This window comes from Gavialis gangeticus, unplaced genomic scaffold (genome assembly GCF_001723915.1).
Source record: "Gavialis gangeticus isolate Ggan-Ray unplaced genomic scaffold, GavGan_comp1, whole genome shotgun sequence".
In the NCBI taxonomy this organism is placed as follows: domain Eukaryota; kingdom Metazoa; phylum Chordata; order Crocodylia; family Gavialidae; genus Gavialis; species Gavialis gangeticus.
Window position 1 is genome coordinate 139172243 of NW_017728992.1, and position 23527 is coordinate 139195769.

At 40.3% G+C, this 23527-nt stretch overlaps 1 long non-coding RNA gene across 2 annotated transcripts in view; it reads left to right on the forward strand.

The window, feature by feature from the left end:
* LOC109304976 overlaps window positions 1–23527 on the forward strand; it is a 260039-nt gene that overhangs the window by 19189 nt on the left and 217323 nt on the right. For both annotated transcript variants that reach the window (XR_002099522.1, XR_002099523.1), the window contains exons 3-5: window positions 784–933; window positions 9819–9902; window positions 10252–10398. This is a non-coding gene — a long non-coding RNA (uncharacterized LOC109304976). The remainder of the gene's footprint in view (window positions 1–783; window positions 934–9818; window positions 9903–10251; window positions 10399–23527) is intronic.

The following is a 23527-nucleotide window of genomic DNA, read 5'->3' on the forward strand; positions in this document are numbered from 1 at the left end:
TGAAGGTTTTGGTGCAGAAGTATCAGCTTCTGAGTAAACAGAAAGCCTCTATGGAGGGAGTCCAACCCTCAGCCCCAGCCGTTATACCTGGACTTGAAGCAGCCTCATACTCCCCAGCCACAATGACACGATGGGCCTCCCCTGGCCAGGGGACCGAAGGCCATATACCCAAGTGATGGTGGAATGGCCAGCTGGAGGAGTTCAAACTTTCATAGGACTATTAGATACTGGCTCTGAAATTACCATTATATCGGGAGACCCAACTAACTTGAAGGGGGACAAGATGCTTTTGGGAGGGTATGGGAATGTGTCCATGACTGGGTGTCTGGTGACTGTTTTATCACTGCATTAAATGAATGTGTGGTTGGGCTACTACTGGCTAATCGCATCTTAAATGTAACGTCTGGTAGGGCCTATTTTACATCACAATACAAGCATGATTCCCAGGATCCTATAACTAGTGGAGGCTACAGTGATGGAGAATAAGCTATTGCTTAACTAACACTGAACCACGGAATGAAGGGGAAAGCAGTACTTGGATCCTCCTTGGACATGAATTGGATGTCAGCTTATGAGACCAGAGAGTGAAATATGATGATATACATCTGTGTTTGTCACAGTCACAATGGGAGACTGCAAGGCCTCTGAGTGAATTCTGCATCTGGATTCCACTCTTGTTCAATGTTCGGTGCATGTAAAGACATTAAAAGAGACTGTGAAACAATACAGATTATAATATTAGTACATCAAAGATGTTCAGTGTTCTCTTTCCTTTTCTTTCAGACCATATTCTTCAATCCCTGTAAACTAACGTGGTAAAACACTGGATAACTATCTGAACTGGCATGTTTCAAAGTACATAAAATGGACATTTCTGGCCAGCAGAATTAAGAGCAATATGTGGAGGTGAAGCCTACTTTATCTAACCAGAAGGTATGTTCACTTTACACCAGAAATGATTGGCAGCATGCACTCAATGGGTTGAATTACAGGGGAATGCAGAAATACTCTCTTTTTGGGACTAAATACACCCCAAACTAGTCTTGATATTCTTTAAGCCATGACTTGTTTCATACCTGTTTTTAGTGAGACATGACCCTCTGTGTTATGCAACAGTGGGGTAGTTAAGATATGCATTTGTTGCCAATTTCTGGAGAATGTTTTTCTAAACTTTTTCAGTAAGGGAACCAAGCTTTTGGAACTTGTGCTCTTTGGCAGTCCACCATACTTTAAATTTGGTTGTTTTCAGGGGACTGCAAAAGGTACATTCATTTGGTTCAGCTTGTTAGCGTGCCTGTCTAGGGTACTGTGGACTCCCCTGGTTGCTGCCTGCCACGACTTCAATCTTGTTAAGCAAATGGGGAGGAAAGTGGTGATATGATAATTAGTACCCTTCGAAGGACCACGCTCGGTCTGCTTTATAATCTTAGTGCTTTTTATTTTTCTCTTATTTTTACAGGCAACTAACTGGGAGGTAGCAGCTTGCCAGGATCTTCCCTGGAGTCCACTCTTATTCTGTTGAGAATCCCCCAGCCCCTCTCCAGAGACGGTACATGCAACCATGTGCTTCACCCGTTTGATGTGGTGCAGAATAATCAGTGTCTACAGGGGTCCCTTCTGTGTCCTCTGCCCTACCAAAGGGATCTCTGGGCTTCTCAGTCCTGCCTGAGTCCTAACCCACTTCTCAGAATCCAAGTAAAGAAAAAAGAAAGGAAAAAAGGAAAGTTTTCTTTTGTTCTGCTCCCGCTGGGAGCTTCTCACTACAAATTGTCCTATTGGCAGCTTATTACATACGCCACCTGTGTCTGTATCTTACAGAGCCAGTGTGCAGACTCCACGGCTCTCCCATGATCAGGACTTGCCTTCCCAGCTCTCGGCGTCCCTCTCCCCTCGGGATCCTGAAGCCACCCAGACTCTTCAGAGTCTAAGCAGGGGTCGTCCTTCCTGCTACCCCCTTGACCTGCCATAAACTTTCTGTTCTTTGATGCCGGCCGCAGTTCCCACCTGCAGCACAGCTCCAGTTCTCCCCGCACTCACCACAGATCTCGTGGACTCAAGGTAAGTTGAGGTGAGAATCTGTGTTCTGGGATCCCTCTGCTCCCGTTGATCCCGCGTTGGTGTCCCTCTTCTCAGGTCCTTCTCTCTGAGAGGGTTTCTTTCGCAGCTCTCCACTCTCTCTCTCTCTCTCTCTCAGTGGCGCCCGAAGGCAATCAGTTTCTGCTTCACCGCTCTTTTATGTTGGTTTTGGTGGGCTAATCACTTAAGCTTGCCTTAGGTGTTTAATTTCCCCCACCTGGCCGGGTTCATCGTCTGGTCAATCCGTCTTGCACAGCTTTTAGGGGGTTCTTTTTATTTTGGAGCATGACTGTCAGTATTTCTGGTGGCAGCTGTGATTGCTTTATCTGACACATTATCCTTTGTGGATTGTTCATCCAATTAATATTTTGAGATTGTAAATTGTACCTGGCTACTATGGCTTTATGCATCATATGAATTACTAAGTAAATATGTTGGGATTTTGCTCAGTAAGACTCTTCTTGATATTGTAATTACAAGTACTCCTGAAGTGCATGTAAGCTGGTAGAATGAGGGAACAGAAACAAAGCACAGCAACAGGCAGTAACCTTTCTTCAGCAGGAGGGAATATAAACATAAAGCAAGTAATATAAGTGAAAACATGAACGAATGAAAAATCTCCCAGACTATGGACCAGTCCAGTCTAGGAGGTCTAGGTTAAGAACTCTGTCTTTCCACACTATTCCTACTCTTGGATGGAAAAGAAGGGAAAGGAAAGTATAGCTGTCGAGTTCTTGTGTCTTGTACACCAGAAATACCCCAGCTATCTCTTCTATTTCTTTTTTCAGGGCTAGGGACAGACATTCAAAAAGCCTGAGCCTAAATTGATTAAATCTTTGCAGGTCAGTCTAACCTGGCTAGGCTAAAGTGGTTTGCAACTGGAAAGACACCTCTGGACTGAGGAATTTCAGGCACATGCCTGCAGTGGCTCAGGCTAGAAGCCAGAGGGTGCCAGAGCAGCCCTCCCTTCCCTTACACAGTGCTGAGGTGAGGGGGGCAGGATGTCTGGTTAGGGAGGTCTGCCTGCACCATCCCAGGTTTTTCCCCACTGGCTGCTCAAGGGGCAAGAGGTGTTGCCAGCCCCCACCCCCTTGCTAGCACTCTGAAGCAAGGGGGTGGAGAGGAGAGGTGCAGTACATGAACCTGTTGATGATACAGAGCTTGTCAGTCTCTTTGCTTCTTTATACTGTCTGCAGCAAACTGACAGGCAGACAAGCCATCAAGGGGATGATAATACCCCATCAGCAAAATAATAGCCTCTCTCCATTAGTTCAAACTGTTCTTAAACAGCTTACCAGCTGACCTATTGATTAGCTCCAAAAAGCTGTAAGAGGTCACTGTTCTGTCTGCCTGTCCCAGTGAAATTGAAAACACACCCAGACACCTCTTGGCATTAGCTAGCATACCACATGCCTAGGATCCATGTGGCTGGATGGGAAGTGAGAAGGGGGGATTCCTGCTTAAACAGTGAGCAGCAAGTTGGGAATAGGGCAGGGAGAAGCCAGAAAGACCCTGCTGTGCCTGCAGTCTCTGCCTGAGCTCCAGTGGGGGAGCAAAGGAGAGAGGCCAGTTCTTCTGTGGAGCAGAGAGCTCCTCCCAGCCCAGAAAGCATTCTGGGATGCTAGGGGAGTCTGGTTTATCTTAAACTAGCAAGGGGTTTGGGATGGACATTGCATAAACCCAAATCAGTTAAGTCTGGTACTACAGTCAACTAGGTTTATCGCAAACCAGTTTCAGCTGTTTTAAAGCTGGTTTATGTGTGCTGAATATCTGTTCTGTTACAGGTCTAAACCAGTTTCTGATCACTTAAACTGGTTTATGTGTAATGTCTGTCCCTAACCTAAAAGCATGCATCTATCCCCCATCTTGGAGAGCTGAGAATGGGGGGACTTATTCAAATGATCAGCACTTATTATGAAGGAATAGTGCTGAAAGTTGATACCAAATAAGTAGTGAGGCCATGAGGCCTTTGCATATTATACAGACTACAGCCATGCATTTTATGCACAGGAATCTAGGTTTTCCGTTTCCCACTGAAAAATGGAGTAAACCATGGATTTTACCTTTAACTGGAGGCAGACACAGATTTCTCATTTTACTAGAAAAACATGTGGATTTTGCCATTTTGCAATGAGCTCCCTGCAGCAGGCAGCAGGATGAAGCAGGGACAGGGGGCTGGGGACCCAAATCCCCACCTGGTGGCTTTCTCCTGCAGGGTTGAGGGAATGGGCGGTGGGAGCCTTCCTGGTGCCCCAGGCAAGGGGCACCAGGAAGGCTCTTCGCAGGGGGGGACTGAGAGGCATGAGAAGGTCCTGGGGGGGGGAGGGCTGTGGAGAGCCTTTAATTTTAATCACATATTTTATTTTATTTTTATGAAAGAATTTGCAATTTTATCTTTGGTTATGAATAGGACATGATAATACTAGAGGGACCCTATTAACTGTTTTATGGCTTGTTGGTGCCAAAAACCAATGGAAGAGTAGCAGTGAGGGGCTTCTACCTCAGAAGTGTTAAACATGGTGGATGTTTTAAGTGTCTATGTTACTCCACATTTATTTATGATTTTCTCTGGTATATCCAAGAATGGAATAAATACTTAAATGAAATGTATGGTGGCATGTTTGGGAAGACACACTGTAGAAAACAAGTGTATGTTCTCTCAATAATATTCATTATGCTCTTATTAACTCCAATTTCAGCAAGCAACAAAGCAAAATCTTTTTTTATATGAAGTGTTCAAGTGTTTCCCTTCCCCCACTCCCCCACCAGTTTGTGTTGCTCTCTATCTCTACTTGTGTTCTTTGATTGAGGACTTTTAGAGTATTATCTACATGGAATAGTGTAGTGCCAGGGACCTCTGAGCTAGCTTTGAACATGCCAGCATGGTACTAGAAGCAGATTAACTATGTAAGTATAGAGTCCCACCCACACTAATTAGTTGTGCTGAGAAACAGCAAACAATAAACTTTAGTGAAAGTTTATGCTGATGTAGAAATGATCAATAACAATACAGATGGAATAAAAAGTTTGACATACCCAGTTGTATAAGCATTTGAGGCATCGTTTACCCTAACATGCACACATCTTAAAAGTTTACATGCACTAGTATTCATAGTAGGCTAGTAATAAATTCTTTAAAACTGCCAAAGAATTACTGTGAATTTCTGTAATTCTGAATGTCATTGCTTTTGTTCATTTGAGCCAAACCTGTAATATTATTTCATATTTTAAGGGAATGATCCAGATGGAATTTCTAATTTTGAATACATGCTCTTAAAAGCCTGCAGGTACACATCCATAACTTGATAGCTCTGCATTGTGGACTGGTCATCAAAGACTATTGTATAATAGCTTTGAAGCCAGCTAACTCACATCCCTGAAATCCAATCATATAATCTCTGTGACACTGAGTTTGCTGCTAAACCTGTGTCTAAAAGTTGCAAGCAGCCAAGTTTTTTGAAATAATTGTATTTAACAGTACAAAAGAGGTATCTACACTAAGCTTTAAACTCTCCAAAATATAATTTAAAAAATAACATTTGGTAGCCCCTACTGGTATTAAATGAGACAAAAACAGTACCAGGCATCCAAAACTCTTGAGGAAGAGGGTGATATCTTTTTTTAGACCAGTTAGAAAGTTGCAATTTTTTTTTTTTATTTGCAAGGTTTCGGGCTCAAACACCTTCTTCAGGTAAAGGAGAAGTCAAAGTTTGGAAAGTTTCTTCCAGGTAGAAACAAAACTTCATATTGTACAGGAGAACAGAATGAAGTTATGGGTCTCCTGGTTGGAAATGTTGTTCTGCAAGTGTGAAAATTAGGCTCAAACAAAGGCAGAAACATGCTCTTAAACGTCTCCGATGGCATGCAGAATGCTGTATTTGGCTTCTTTTTTGTAAAGTTGTTTCATATCTCACAGGAGAACTGAGATGGTATGTTTCTCCTGGGCAGGAAAAGTCATTTGTGACAAAGTTAAGCTGTGAATATGCAAATTAAGCTTGAACCAAGTATGTAGCAGGCAGCAAGCTGAATTTTTCTTTTTTTTGGTCAATTAAGAAGTTTTCATTAACCGTTTTGGAAATGAAAACTTCAGTTGACCAGGAAAAGAGCAAAATTCAGCCTGCTGTCTGATGGCTTCTTAAGGCCAGGTTTATGTTGTTTTGTCTCAAGAGTTTGCTTCCTTCTTCCCTCACGTCATCATCTGATCTGTTCCATCCCCACATTTAAGGGTTAAATGCTCTTCTTACCTACATTCTGGTGGTGTCTACACAAGACGCTGACTGTGCAGTAGCTCGTTACTACTGCACAGTAGCATTGCGTGGCAGGAGGCATGATGTGACACTACTGTTCAGTAGTAGTGACCTACTGCAGAGTCAGTGTAACCATGAAGCTGTTCGGGGACACTACTGCATAGTAACTCCAATTACTGTGCAGTCATTTAGTACTTGTGTATGCAAATACTAAATGACTGCGCATTAACAACTGCACAGTCAGTGTCTCATGTAGACGTGGTCTTGGAGTAGTTTCAGCCTGTTCACCTTCTCTGTATTATTGTACTTTATTCTCTCTCCCCTTAAATACTAGTCCTTTTCCTACTCCTGCACAGGCATACCACAATTTGTCCTCTCATTAATTTTTATCTCCTATCTGCTCTCCCCTTTTCTTCCTGTTGTTTTCAGACCCCTTCCCACTAATATTTCTTTCTCCCTCCCTCTCCATCAGTGCCCCTTTTCTTTCCATCTAAGTATTTTTTTGCCTTTCAGCTACCTCATTCCACCTTTCATGCCTTCTTCTTCCCAACCCTTCCTCACCTTCAATGCTTAACTGTTTACCACTCCTACTTCCTACCCACTTATGAACCCAGGGAGAAAAAGTGGCATTGACAAGTTGACTGAATGCTAACCAAGGTATCATGGAGAATTAAGAGCTTCACTTTTTCTATCTTATTTTGGCATTTACTTTTTCTATTGTGGAATTTTAAGTTAATATGGATAAAATCACATAACCCTGGAATTTAGTCCACAGCTACTAACTGTTTCAACCCTTTTCATCTGTTTCTTAGTATCTCATCTCTAGGCAGACCTAAGGAGCCTTTTCACATCTTTGTATTTATTTATTTCTTTTTCCTGGTAGGAGGCTAGGATACCCAGTCACGGATCAGGATGAAGAGCCTCTTGTGCTGGGTGCTGTACAAATAGCAAATGAAAGACATCTTAAAAACTGTTTCCTAGTTCAGGCTTCCCATTGCATGAATTAATCCAGTTTGGTTTTCTGATTTCCCTCTCTAATTGTTTGCCAGTTCTATGCCAGGAAAGCTACCTGACAAGTATCACTCAATGTTTTCATTTACTCCCTGAAATTCTTATACACTTGTGCTATTCTTCTTGTGTTATCTGTCAAGAGACAAATAAGGTTTACTTTTCTTTTTTAAATTCTACCTTTAACTTTTTTCTGTCTAAAATATAAAAATTATGAGCAACTTCTTTCATCTAAAAATGTATAGCAGAGCTGTCTCTTGAATTTGGTGGATCCAGGTTTCTCTTATGGAATACTTTTCTTTGGCTAAAATATTCTTCATGGGACACTTAAGCAAGTCAGCATCTCAGCTGACTTGCAATTTGTATAACTTTATCTGTGTTCTTCATCATGTCATGCTTCATGTCCTGTAAAGGCCAGCATGATCACCCCTTTCCTACTGGTCTAGTTTTCAACAACTTTTCCTGTCTTTGGGAGTTTTGAAGATACAGTTGTCGTTTCAGTTTACCTCTGAAATAATACTTTGCCTTCCAGAATATGTTATAAAATGAATTGCAGTCAGCTGGTCAAGAGATTACACCTACTTCTGCAGTTGGATGAAAAGCATATTGCATAATCCAGCTTTCTTTCACCTGTTTTAATACAGAAGATAGCCAATAAAAAATCAGAAAAAGTCATTGTTTGATGCACAGATATGCTTGACTGCAGAGTTTTAGATGTATTTAGACATTGAGAAGTAGGCTAAGCTATCCATGGGAACAAAACCACTTCCTCCCACTGGCGGCTCATGTTCATCTGCCTACCTCTGTAATTTGTCTAGATCTATCTGGATTTTGTCCCTCCCCTCCAGTGTGCTCACCTCGCCCCACAACTTAGTGTTGTCAGTGAATTTGGACAGCATGCATTCCACACCCACATCCAGATCGTTGATAAAGATATTGAACAGTACAGGCCCCAGGACCAAGCCCTGGGGGACTCCACTGCCCACATCCCTCCAGGTCGAAAACAACCCATCCACCACCACTCTCTGGGTGCGACTGTCTAGCCAATTTGCCACCCATCTGATCAGATCTTATCTACATGAACAATATAGACAATGAGCCATAAATCAGTCCCACGTTGTATTCTTCCATCCCAATCCAGAGGCAAGGCTACAAGTAGATTGACAAATAACAACTGGTATTCCTACAGTAAAAGTCCAAAATAAAAATAGATCCACATCTATGCAAGAATACTTTCATTGATATCCTAACAGCATATTTACTGACTATATACTGACCAGATTGTGGCTGCTGTATAACTATCCAGGAAAAGCTGACCACAAACAAAAGCCTCCCTTCCAGTCACTCTTAGTGTATAGCTGTATAAGTAGCCAGGCCTAACATTGGGGGTACATCTGATTCTGTGGTACATCTGATTCTAATTCCCTGATCTGGTGTACTGCCAGCTAAAGCAGTGTGCTGAGAACAAGGGAGAAGTTGACTTAATTTATGAGGAGGTGGCTTTACTTAATTGCATACAGAGTTAGGTTCATGATTTGATTGAAGGGGTACAAGGGGGAAGGCAATATGTGGGAATCAATGCCCTGTTCAGCTTTTTTTGGAAGAGGACAGTTTTAAAGTGTGGCCAAGCCTCCTTTGGACTATAGTAGTAAAATCTACACAAAAGATACGCTGAATTAATAGATATCTGATGTGCCCTAGTCTTTATCTTCTCAAACAACATCTTAAACTTTAATAACTGCACTGGGATTTTTAGTGTCCCTTGAAAGAGCAGAGGTGCCAGTGTCTTGGTCTACAGGTTGGATTTATACTACTTGTAGCCTTGCCTCCTGGATTGGGATGGAAGAATACAACATGGGACTGATTTATGGCTCATTGTCTATATTATGTATGTAGATAATATAGGAATTACTTGAGTAGTTAATATTTCTTATTCAAATGAAAGCATAGGAAAATGTATATTTATGCAAGAAAAAATGTTATTGTAATCTTTTAACAGTAGCAGGATGAATGCTCAGTTCTCTCTATTTCCCAGGATTCAGTTCCCAATAAAAGGTTTGTATAAATTAAAAACTGTTAATAGCAAAACATTGTAATTGATTAGCCTCTGAATGTTTACAGCTCACTTTAATTGCTTAAAAACGCCATTTGTCAGCTTCATGTTCTATTGACAACGTTATTGATTTATCCGATTTGGGCTTTGTCTTGTCTCTCGTACATAAAACTCACATATGCAGTTCAAATGGGAAATGACTCTATTGATTTCCTTAACTTGAGCCCAAATGCTAAAGATTTTTGGATAAGCTTTCTCATTACTTAAGCCAAAATCAATAAGAGAGAGCATCTTTTAATGAAAGAGCAGTTTGAGCAACGTACTTCAGAAATGGGGTCCTGTTCATCCTTTGCTTTACAAATCGATCTCCTAGGTTCCTTAAGTGAGGTCCAATTGGTTGACATTGTGGTTTGTCTTTGTGTGTAAACTTGCAGCTTCAGAAAAGAGAAGATGAGCTACAGAGACAGCAGAAGGAAACATTTTCTCTGACACAGAAAAAAGACAGTCTTCTGGCTGAGGTACCAAACAACATATGGTATTGAAACAAAGCCTAATTTGTAACTGGATGCCATTTTTCTTACTTACAAAATTCTTACTTTTTTGTGGCCACATGTCATTATGTTACTATGGGAAAACTACTGTGTGTTTTGCAGTCCTCCAGTCTGGCATTCAGTCTAGCATTATTTCTTTGTGTGTAGTACTACGTTTTTAAAAAATACTGATATCAGTCGTTCATCTGGAAATTGGTGATAATATATGGTACGGCTTCTTGATTTTTTTTTTTTTTTTTGTCATATATACGATATAAGTAAAGGGCCGACATCATTGTTTTGTTAACCTGTTAATTTAATTTTTCTGTCTTTTCAGCTCCAAGCTTGGGAACATCTGATTTACCAGCTTCAGACTGAGCAGTGTAAAATGAAATCTGAGCTAGAAAAATGGAGAGTTAAACTTGGACAGCTGCAGAATGAACTGGGCACATCCAGCAAGTTATATGGGCAGGCCAAACGTCAGGTACTGTACTAAGATATCATTAACTGCTCTGAACTACATAAATTAAGCTGATTACGCCTTCTCTTAATTAACTGAGAATGACCTATTGATGTATAGGCAGAGTAAGATAGAGACTACATGCTGCACTGTACTAAATTTATAGGTTTTCAATTAGTTCTACTATCGACTGTGACTATTTTAAAAAAGAGTTTGCTTTTATGTTTTGTAGCATGCTTTTTAATTTAGCAGGATATTTGAAACTGCACTATTCATATTTTCTTTGGAATTACTTGAAAATCGATTCAGAGAAGATTGTTTATGTCATAGCTAAGCCTATTAATTTTTGCCTCGTTGCTGATAAACCTGTATCCAGTATTTGTCTTTCAAGACCTTTTAAATTGTTGTTATAATAGTTGATTAGTCATTTTCAATAATGTGGTCAAAGTCATTTTGAAAATGATTATTTAAGCAAATGTGTTTGCAAAGAGGATAATATTTTTGTCAAACACATACCAAATCCCTGAAAAAGACTGATAAATTAATTTTTGATGTAGGTTGAATTAGATATTATATTCCAAAAAGAATATATTAACTGTGATTCTAATTAATTTGGATTGGAAAAAAGTCTAGTTAATAGGGAACTTTCTTTTATTTAAAGTATATTTTAATATTCTATTTAGAGTTTTTTATTTAAAAAGGTATATGCTAACATTCTAAATTTCTGTACTTCGGGTTCTTCATTATGTAGGACTTGACAGTTGGTTAATCAATATGCTGTCATAAACTGACTTCTGCAAAAAAGTGCTTAAAAGTCATCTAGTTAGAAATTTCTAGTTAAGGAATCTTCTATCTGTATTATCAGAACAATATTACAATAAAATTTGGAAGAAAGTAATTAATTTAAAATCGATAGTTTCTTAAAAGTAGGAACACTTCATCTTGAAGAGGTATCTTCAGCAGTGTTTTTTAGAGAGGTGTATCTTTTTTAAAGTAGAGATTAATTTATTTCAAATACAGTCTTGGTGAGGCAAAGGTATTGGAAATGGGTTTAAATGAAATATCAACTACAGATTTGTGTGTAACTACATCAATTATGCCTTTGAATTGCATTATTCAAGAATCTAAGATCCAAGAATATCTAAATCCTGTACATTTTTGTGTATTGAAAATCCATATATTGCAGAAGTAGATAAAATTGGTAGTAGATACCATTGGTACACCAGTTGTTTTTGTTAGTTTATTTGTTTTTCAAGTATTAACCATTTGTTATCTCACTTTGGCATAAGGGAATGCAGTTAGTGGAGAAGAGACTAGCAGAGCACAGTAGAGATAGTTCACAAAGATTATTTATTGGTGTACCAAGGAAAATGAAGTCACACATTTTAAACACAAACAACTCAGAATATTCAACTTTGAACACCTAATTAAGGTTTCTTTTAGTGGAGTTTCAGGCAGAGATTCCTTTGTAATCAGGTTCCTACTATACAGATTTCACTTGACTTAAATGCACTTCTGAGGTATTTATTTGTATGATAAATGGTATAGTAAAATCTGGACTTTTCAAACCTGTGCATTTTTAACTGTGGTACATTAAACCCTTATCACACTCTGGAGACTAGACTGCAGTCTTTCTGTGGGTCATTATTTTGAGCCATACTAGACAGGCCATTTTATTGCAAAATTTGGTGCATGACAGTAATCTGTTGTGCCCGTATTTTTTTTCCTCCTTCCCTGCTCCCTTAGGTTTAGGCATTAGAGGTATTAAAACTATTTCAACCTAAGTTTCTTTGATTTGATCTTTCCATATCTTGATACATATCTAAGATGCCCAGTTATTTCATGCCTTAGCATATTACTTCTAATTTATAGTGAAATCTGCCCTTTGTAATTCAGTGATCACCTTATCAGAATATCCCTTATGGCTTTCCCAGTCTAGATTGAAGATGATTATATTGTCTACATATCCAGTGCTGTGCTCCGTAATCCTTTGAGAGGTCATTGGTCCTACATAGAACACAAAAGGCATGATGGTAAATTGATATTGGCCCCTAACAATCTCACTACAGTTTGACCATTTGTGAACTTCTTCGCTTATGTTCCTAATGCATTTGTCATTGAGCATCTGTTGTCCAACTGCTAATCTGCACCTGTCATTGGCCAAGCCAACTATCTGCTTCATCCACCCTATTGACTTGCTCATTAATCCAAAACTTGTTACTTTCTTGTATGATCGTCTCCTGAATTGCTTTAGTGCCCTGTTTACTGATTGATTTATTGCATTATTGATGCTCAGCTTATCAGTTCTACACCTCTCATTTGGCTCTCAGCATTCTGCCTTCCCTTTGACCGTGTCCAGCCATTGCACAGCATTTCTTTTGTCTGTCTCACTAGGCATACTGGACGCAGAGTGAAGTAATCTGATGTGGCTCCAAATTGTCAGAAGCAAGTATGATCAGATGGTCTAAATGACGGACACAGTCTAATTTGGCCTTGTTTAGTGTAGAAGTATCCATTGCCACTTAGTTTCTTCTCACCTCTCATTCCTTCATATTCATCTTGCTGACATTTCTGCTCTTACGTACTTCTTTCACCAGCTTGTTTCTTTTATGTAGTTCATTCTTTTTCCATTGTGTTACTATTCCTCTCTCTCTTTCTTTTTACCTATATATATTTATCCCATTTCCTTCTCTTTCTTTCGGCCCACGTTTGACCAAGGCCTCTTACCATCTCTATTTTTCTCAGCAATGTATCTGACTCTCTGGGTTCCCTCAAACCTCACCTGCACCACTTCCAGTTGTTTTTAACCACCGCTTTTGGGGACTTCAGTCTATCAGTGTCTATGGATTCTTTTCTGCTCTCATTTTGTTTTACTCTCTCCCTCTATTTTTATAAATACATTCTCTCCATCAGCATTCTCCTTTTCTTTGTCATCATAAATCCCTCCTTCTACAAACTCACAAATATTTGATCTCATCTCCAACATGATCTTCCTCCATAACTTTCCCTAGGTTGCTTATCAAAGTGTCCTGTAGCTGTATGGACTACAAGTTAGTTCTCTTCTTTTCTTTCATTTCTTCAATTTTCCTGGACAAACGTTTCAAAATAAAACATGAAAAATCTTTTTAGGTGCATCATTCTGACCACGTTCACCATCTTTGGAATACCTCCTCTTTCCCCATTTTTCCACGTTATCAGATATAAACTTGTTGCCCTCTGTTTCAAGAGCTTATTATATTTCTGGTGCTCGTCAAGTATATGTTCTTAATGTGTCATATACTTCAGCCTCTACTTTCACTGATACCAGACTGAAATACTTACCTGCTTCTTCCACAGTTGTTTCTGTGATTTCATCCTTCTTGCTTCTCACACATTATGCCCTCCCTTAATCAATTACTTAGAATCACTCTTTTCAAGCTACCTTGCTCTGACATCTTCAGGAAATTGGCCACTCAATGGTTAGAGATTGCAATAGTTACAGAAAGCAGATTTGATTTTTTTTAAAGAAATTAAATGGATTGAAACCATAAAATACTGCAACTTGTATCATTGTATGCTCCTATTTTAGTTACATTTGTTCTTCTTCTTCTCTTCTGTTACATTCACTTGTTGCAACTTTTTTCAAGTTAGATTGTTAACTATTCAAGACTAGGCATCCTGCTTGCTTCTATGTGTTATATATAGTGTCCAGCACAATGGTGTCTTGATCATGATTCAGATGTTTGGCATTACCACAGTGCAAGCAATTACCTTTAGCTTTAGGTTGAATGGAAGGGAAGGGGAATTTGCAATACTCCTTTGATAAAGTGAAAGTAGATATGATTTAGGTCCTACTGTTAAATAAGTTCATTTATGTGGGGCATGTGCAACCCGTCTGTCAAGCCCACGCTGCTCTGCTACTACCCTCTCTTGGCCTCCTGTGCCTCCATTACTTGCCCACCATGACTTTTGATGTTACTGGATATTGACAGGTGGAAGGAATTTGTAGGTTCGTCAGTACTTGCTCAGGCTACCTAGACATCTGCATCAGACTCATCGCCTTATTCATGTCCCGTGCACACCCATGCAGGGATTCCCCCCTTCACAGGGCTGTCCCCAAAGGTTTTCTAAGGGCTTGTTGCAGTTCCACTGTCAAAGCCCTAGGCCCTTTTTTCTTTCTGGCTACACCTGCCTAGGCCCACTAGTAAGGACCTCAGCTTCTGGGCTTTAGGCCTGGCCTCAGTTGGCCAACCTATGCCTCTTTTAGTTCCATCTCTGAGAGCTAGGGTCTTCCCCTCAGCTTGGGATTTTTTCTTTAGCTCCCATGTCAAAACAAATGGGGAGGGCACCCCTGGCTTCCTATTTGTGGCTTCCTCTTCCCCTGTAGCCATGGTTTGTTCCTCCAGTTCACAAGCCCAAAACAAATCAAACAATAAACCAAAAGGCACAAGCTGTCTGCTCCAGAAATGGAATACGAAGTTCTTCCCTTTGTCAAAGCAGCCCACAGGCCATACTGTCCTGGGGCTCCCTCTCCCAGTTCCCTTGGGTAGCTCACATTTCCATTTCCATCCACAGCCTGTGCATAGACCACTCTTCTCCCCATTGTCTGCCTTGGTCTAGCCTTAGCTATCATAGACATTTGGGCTGGAAGGGACCCTGCAGGATCATTGAGTCCAGCCCCCTGCCCAGCGGCAGGAAGTCAGCAGGGATCATAGGATCCCAGTAAGATAAAACATCCAAAACTGTCTTGAAGGTATTTAAAGTGGGTGCTTGAAGCACCTCTGGCAGGAGTCTATTCCAAAACATGGGGACCTGGACAGTAAAGAAGTTCTTCCTTATGTCCAACTTGAAACGGTCACAGAGGAGTTTGTGACCATTTGATCTTGTCATCCCTTGGGGCGCTCTGGTGAACAGATGTTCCCCCAGATCCTGGTGAACACCCTTAATAAACTTATAGGTGGACACCAGATTGTACCTGCACTTTTCCAGGCTGAAGAGTCCCATGGCGCTCAGCCTCTCATCATAAGGTCTGTTATCCTGACCTCTGATCATGTGTGTGGCTCTCCTCTGCACTCTCTTAAGGTATTCCCCATTCTTTTTGAATTGTGGAGCCCAAAACTGGATGCAGTACTCCAGCTGCGACCTCACCAAGGCCGAGTACAATGGGAAAATGATATCCCGGGATTTACTTGAGAAGCATCTATGGATGCAAGCCAGTGTTTTGCTCGCTTTACTAGCTGCAGCATCACATTGAAGGCTCGTGTTCATCTTGTAGTTAATCCTGACCCCCAAGTCCCTTTCATCCGTAGTGATGGGCAGCATAGCACTGCCGAGCCTATACAGATGCTGCTGGTTTCTCTTCCCAAGGGGAGGAACCTTGCATTTTTTGGTGTTAAACACCATCAGGTTCTCATCCACCCATTTCCTGAGCCTGCCAACATCTGCCTGGATCACCCTCCTGTCCTCAGATGTGGATGCTTTACCCCAGAGTTTGGTGTCGTTGGTGAACTTAGCCAGCCCGCTTCTGACACTGTCTACATCGTTGATGAAGATGTTAAAAAGTAAAGGCCTTAGGACAGAGCCCTGAGGGACCCCACTGGTCACAGGGCACCATGAAGATTGACTTCTGGCAACCACCACCCTCTGGGTCCTGCTGCAGAGCCAGTTCCCCAGCCAGCAGATCGCAGTGAGGTCGAAGCCGTAGTTAGGCAGTTTTGCCAAGAGGTGATCATGGGATACCAGATTGAAGGCTTTGTTGAAGTCAAGATATATGACATCAATCTCTTCCCCCTGGTCTAGGTGATAGGTCACCTGGTCATAAAAGGAAATGAGATTGGTCAAGCAAGACCTACCCGCAGCAAACCCATGCTGGTATCCCTCAGGATATTGCTGTCAGCTAGCCTGTATAGGATGGCCTCTTTGATAATCTTTTTCAAGACCTTCCCCAGGATAGAAGTCAGGCTGACAGGTGTGTAGTTTTCTGGATCCACTTTCCTCCCTTTTTTGAAGATAGGCACCGCATTGGCCTTCTTCCAATCATCGGGCATTTCACCAGAGCACCAGGAGTTCTCAAGGATCTGTGCCAGGGGCTGAGCTATGATGTCTGCCAGCTCTTTGAGTACCATTGTGTGTAAACGATCAGGGCTGGCTGACTTGAAGGTATCCAGCCTTTCAAGGTGTTCCTTCACAAGGTCAGCTTTGATGGATGCTAAGGAATCTCCCTCACCCGGGCCTCCCTGTCCTGCAGTGGGCAGGGTTGTCCCATGGGACTGGTGAAAAAGTGATGCAAAGTACCCATTTAGCAAGTTTGCTTTTTCCTGGGCATCGGTTGTCAGTTGTCCCTTCTGGTTTAGCAGGGGTCCAATGTTGCCCTTGCTTTTCTTCTGGCTCCCCACATATTTAAAAAAGGACTTTTTATTGTCCTTGATATTTTTAGGTAGCTAGAGTTCCATCGCAGCCTTGGCTTTCCTGGTTTGCTCTCTGCAGGTCTGGATCAGAGCAGAGCATTCGTCCTTGGTGGTGGTTCAAGTCCTCCATTCTTTGTGGGTCTTCTTTTTAAGATGCAGGAGGTCCGCCAGTTCCCTGGAGAGCCAAGGGAGCTGCTGTGCATTTTTGCTGCCTTTCCTCCGAGATGGGATAGACTTTGCTTGCGCATCCAGGATTGCTCCCTTGAAGAGCAGCCACTTGTACCTAACTCCCCTCTCCTTTGGGTTGTGGCCCTTTAGGGCCTCACTGACAAGCCTCCTGAGCTTGTCAAAGTCAGCTTTCCTGAAATCGAGGACTTCTGTATTGCTGACTGACTTGCCAGCTTTATGGCAGATGGTGAAGGTGATCAGCTCATGGTCACTGTCTCCCAGCTTCCCTTCAGTCATTAGGTCGCTGATTAGGTCGTCCCCTTGTCTGGGTTTAGATCCCTCTAAGCCTGCCTACTTCCATCACCTGCTGTGGCCAGATGTGGCTGCTTGCTCATTGCTACCTTTATTTGTGCCAGGTTCATCCCACCTACACTGCTGCCTTAGATTGTCTACCTTCTCTGGCCTTACTAGCAAGAGGGAAAGGAGTTCCCTGTTACAGCATGCAATAATTATGTATTTTTCAGATGCTCCTACAACATTAAATTGCAGTATTATTTGTGTGCTTTGTGAATTGCTAATGCATTTTATTGGCATATGGCCTAGGTGGGTATTTATATTAAGTTTCTGTAGGAATATTCTACTAGAGTTATTTCAAGATCAGTGGCAGGAAGAGCTGAGGTGTACATATCAAATGGCCAACTGACTCTCCTCTGACACTCTTTTTAAATACTTTCAGGAGAATCTGCCTAAATCCTATAGTACTTTCTTTGGAGTCTACATTTTTAGAAGAAACTAAGATAAGTCCATTTCCACAGGTTACTTGCTCATTACATTTATTGATTGTTCTTGACTGGTTTTGTTGGTTGGACAGAAGAATAGATTCCCTTTGTCATTTCCCTGTTCACTCAGAAATGTAGCCAAAAAAACTATTAATCTCTCTTGTTGTAATCCTTTTTTCCATCCTTTCGCTTCACATCCCATTCTCCTGCCCTCTGAGGAATATGCTGGTATTCCACCTTTTTATCATATTATTTCTCACTTTATGCAAACTTTTCACTTTGCCTTTGGAGTGCTGCTCTTCAGCCCAAATCCTGCCTCATCACCAAAGTATTGTCAACATACTGAGGGCTTTGTGATCTTCCTTATATGCTCCCTTTGGAACAGTTACTTCAGCTCCAAGACTTGATGCCTCAGGCATCAGTTTATGCAGTCCTGTACATTGTACATGGAGCTCATGTCTATTATGGTTTTCCCTGGGTTTTGTTCTTTGTCTTTTATTTAGTATGGAGTGTTTTCCAAGCATTTTTAAATTACATGCTTCAAGTATAGTTGGACAGTATCCCTAATGGATGCACACAATATGCATGTAGTGTATCTCAAAAAAGATCATGAATGACTTATCCGAGAGATTTGTTTAAAGATGTATAGAAAAGGCCCACATCCAAAATTCTTGAAAGTGCTTCATGAAACTATCAGGGAAGAACTACAAGACTTATGCTTGTCAGACAAAAGGAAGGAACATTGAGTCAGGACTCTATATTGCAGTTGCAATTGAAATTCTGTATTTGTGTTTCAGTGAATGAGGCCCTATCTCTGCTGAACCACTGAATTCTGTCTGGATAGAAGGCCTTGTATTCCAGGTACTATCCAAAACCAAAAGTTACAAAGATGATGGCCTATTCTGTATTTCAGATACCTATTTTTGATTCTTGTCAATGAACAACTATAAAGTATCTGACATTGGGAGTAACCAGATACACAGGAAGTTATTACATGAGTTTCTCTCTCTGGGAGATTGCCTACTCAGACCCCAGAAAAATTTCCAGATCATTTTCGAAAGTTATCAAGCTACTGTTCAGAGTAAAATATGCAAGTTCCATTATCATATACAGCATATGCATGGTTTTCCCTCTGGGAATTTTGTCTCTAGATGATATTGGTCCATGGTGTCTATGTTGTACTGTTGTACATGATAACAGAAGCAATATCCTTTGTTTCTATGATATAGCTCCATATTTGACGATATTTAAAATATTAAGGGCAGAGCCATACTTTCAGAGACCAAGTGTACTAAAACTGTGCCTATTTGAATCAGAATGATAATATTTCACATAATAAAAGAAGAATTGACGTATAATTTTCCTGTTTTGTAAAAGTATCGTTTGAGACAGTATCTACCATATTTACTCAACTATGAAGTTGATTAAAGGCAGCCAGTGCTGAGCATGATTATAAAACGCATAGCCCCCATTGGGCAAACATGCTGATGGGAACCTACTATAAGAACAGGTTAGTGCAGCCCATGTATATAAAACATGGTAGTACTCATTTAGCACAGCCCCCCTCACTACAGAATTTTTAAAGTCATGATGATCCTCTCCAAGGAATACATTTTGATTTTCTTTTAATTCCCAGAGATGAGCTGTGACTTTTTCCCCACTTCCAATGATTCCTGTTTCTTCATCAGCATTAAATGTCTGGCAACCATTACAAAACAGGGGCCCAAATAGTTCACCCCAAATCCCTCTGTTGCCCTCTCTCTTCACCTGTCACATGTGATTAGTGTGGCCCTGCCCTTCATGAGATGAAGCTGGACCAGATTGCCCTGCACCTCATCTGCATATACATTTTTGGAGAATCCTAGGATTTGTTACACCAGTTCCAATCATGAGTGGGGGCTAATTAGCACATGGCTTCTTTGGGGGAGGGCAGTATCTAAAGTACACACATGTACTGAGCAATGCTGAGATATGGGATCACGATGGCTTGAAACACTGTTGACTGTGGTGAGGCCCAGCTCAATGACCTATGTGGTAAATCATAAGCTTTTGGCTTTGGAATAATATCATGCATATGTACTACGTATAAGTAGGTGTCAAAGTGCTGTTCAAAAGTGTGTTTAAGTAGTACCTGTACTAAAACTTCCAGCAGTTTCAAAAAAAAAAAAAAAAAAGTTAACAAGCAGCAATTCCAGATAAACTAAATGCATGGGTACTGTGCTCCTCTTCCATGTGCTCAGGGAAAGCAGGGTGTGAGTATGGGGTGTGGAGGGGCTGCCTGGGGAAAAAGTTGGGGGAAATCAGAGATCAAAGGGGTACCTCATTCCCCAGATTTATTTTCCATGGTGTGTGTGTGGGGGGCGAGAGGCACGCAACGACAAATTCAAGGCACACCTCCAATAATTAGATCTTATACCTGGAAAATTATAACAAATGTATACGTTTTCCATATATGGAATCTAATTATTGAGAGGTCACCTTATAATCAGGGTCATCTTCTATTTGAGTATATATGATAATTCTTATCAAGAGGAAAGAAAAACACAGTTACAGATAGGCTAAACCAATTAATAGTAGTGGTCAGTGAGTACTGAATCAGAGCTATCTCCTGATATCTATATCTTAAAACTTATTTGAATAGGAACAGGCCCTTAGTTTGTAGACCACCGATGATTTACTCTAAAGATTTTTTCACTCATTCATATTTGTCTAAACCTTTTCCCCCCACTCTTGCTCTATTATATATAATACTACAAACTAAAAAGACCCTGTAGAAATTTGTTTTTTCGTGGATCAAGAATTATTCACTTTTCTTTGTGAGACCGAAATTCTCCTATATGCCCAAATAACATGTTTAAAAAAATGTATTTATGAGTATTGTGGTTGAGGGGTTAGCTTAGCAATGATATATTTAAGATTATATTAAATATCCATATACTGCAGGAATACCAGTTGCTATTTGTCAATCTATGTAAAAAAAAAAAAAAGTAACCTATTTTCCAATTATAAGTTGATCCTGCTTACAAGCTGACTTTATTTTCAGGATCAATTTTAGGAAAAACAGAATATTCCCTGAATACAATTAGTGTCCTTGCACTGCTCTCACAAAATCCCATATAATAATCAAAGATTAAATGCACCAAAATATTAAATAATAATAAACATAAAAGTATCCTATTTTGCTCAAGGCTCACCATGTTGTATTCGGTTTAAGAATCTGCATCAATACATGTCAAGGCATTTAAAATTAAATGGAAACTATTCATGGGCTTAAACCAGTGTTCCCCAAAATTTGATATCTGCATCAGTTTATTTCTGAATTAGAACTGGTGGCACATTAAACTCTTATACCTGAAAAGATGTACATATCTTTATTTGTATCTTTATATATATATATGTGTATATGTATACGTGTGTGTGTGTGTGTAATATATATATATATAAAACTTGCATGCAGGTCAGATGAGTGCTGTTGCGTTGGTCCCTAGGTCAGATATGATCTGTGGTTCTGATTCTATCATGCGTGGCCAGTGCAGCCAAGGCCCAATCCTGTGGCATGAGGCTGGTGCAGTTGGGGCCTGTTCCCAATGTGCAGAGTGGGCATTGTAGGAGCATGATTCAGCAACTCAGAGCTTGGACATTTGCTGGCAGGAGAGCAGTAGCAGCGTTAATTGCCACACTCCCCCACTGCCAAGTTTCTGGTCCCATGGAGTGCTTAGCAGACTGTCTGTGATACTGATAAAGTCTCATTTTTCACGGCACACCCTTTGGGAATCACTTATTTAAACAAACACAGACCCTTATTAAAAGATCACATTTGAATTCCAGTTCTGGATTGAAATTTTACATGAAGTGTGGAGCTAAAACCTTAGCTGTAAAGATCTTTCGTCATAAGGGCTCAAAATCCAAATTTTCAAATTTCTTTGAGGGCTGTGGGGAAAAAGAGTGGATGGTTGCATAGGGATTGCACCTAGGTAATTGCAGCACTGTGTGTTTCAACTATGAAATGATTAAGTCAACATTGTAATATTTTATATGATCATAAGTAACCACTCCCACAAATTCTTTTGCTCATTTTGTTGTTTCCATAACAGTAATCATAGCAGTCATATTTTGTGATTGTAATAAACCATGCTTTGTAATTTTTTATTTTCCAACATGTTCATGCACCAAACAGGCTTACCAGTGAGCTATAGCCATGTTGAGCTTTACTCTCATTATTATGTTGATGCCCTTAAAAACAGTCGATGGTTATATGTTGGAAAAAACGTGCATAGTTTTTTAATATATTTGTATGTTTTTAATAAGAAACTTTCAGAGTTATCTAATAACATGTTTTAGTATGTCATCATATCTTATGGTTAATAAAATGTAGTCTTGCAAACATGCCATAACTCAAATAAATAAAATTAATAAGGTGTACTGCAGAAAAAAACTCCAAATTGTTTGTGTAAACATGTATCTTCTCTTCTCAGAGGCCCTGGGTTTCACTGAGATAACTTCACTTATTTCAGTTGAGGCACTCAACTATATTAAAATTGACAGAAATGATGAGGAGAAGGGCAGGGTCTAGGCTAAAATAACATGCCTTCTGGGCCTAATTCAGCACCTGACTCTAGAATGGAAGGAGATGCCTATCTCCACTGGGAATTCTTAGCCATGCCCCTTCTTCTGGAGTCTAGGCATCTGATAGAAAAAGAAAAACATCTAGTTATACTCAGAAATTATAGATACTTATTTTTGGGGAGGGGAAACTCATTTACAACCCCTACTCTGCCTGTTTCGGAGCAAGGACTTGAATATATCAAAGGATGCAGGAGAATGCCCTAACCATGTACTGGTTTGATATTTTGGGATGAATTTCTGTCTGTGTCCTGTTAACGCTGTTCTACTTGAACAAACCATTAAACATTCATTTGGGCAGAAGGAAACTGAGATTGAGTTTATAGTTCAGTGGTTAGGGCACTCACCTTTGATGTAGGTGTATCAAGTTCAAATCCCCGTTCCAATGAATAGTTCTTTTATTAAAAGAGTAACAGCTTCAATAAAAGAGATTGAAGGAAAGCAGTAGTGAACAACAACCACCCTTCAATGGAATTCTCTTTGGAATACATCTACACTAACTTCAAGTTTTCAGATAGCATGAGCCACATGCAGGATGGTGCCCCACAAACGTTTATATACAGAAAATCCACACACCACCATACTTATGCCCACAGAACCTACAATTTCCCAAACACCACAGAAAAGCTGTAATCTACAGTCCAGCACTTGGATACCACCATCTCTGCTCTGAGAAGAATACTTGCAACACTCACCTTGCCAGCCTGAAAACTGCCTTTACTTAACCAAAACACTTCAGCAGAGAAGTAGACCATATCTTTGAAAGATGTGTTAGACTGAGGGCAACATGGTGAGCATTGAGCAAAATTATATTTGGCAAAGAAAATACTTTTATTTTTAATAATTCATTTTTTTAAGGTAATGATATAAGGATCACTGTGAAATTAACTTTTCTGCAGGAGCATCTACAATTACTCATTTCTAGAAAAAGAATCACAAAATACAGTCATCGCAGGAAATAATTCCATCCATTTTTAGTTTGGATGAGTCAGGGTGATACAAGGGCACTGATATAGTCTGTCAAAAATTGCATATGGAATAAACAATGCCATTTGTTCTCACATAAAAGAGCCGCCCAAATAACCCAAAATGACCAATTGAAGGGTCAGTTACTATGACCAGAGTAGCCAACACAACTACGTACTCCTGGTTGTCAAAAGCTATTACAACTGATAAGAAGGGTCATCAAACAATTGC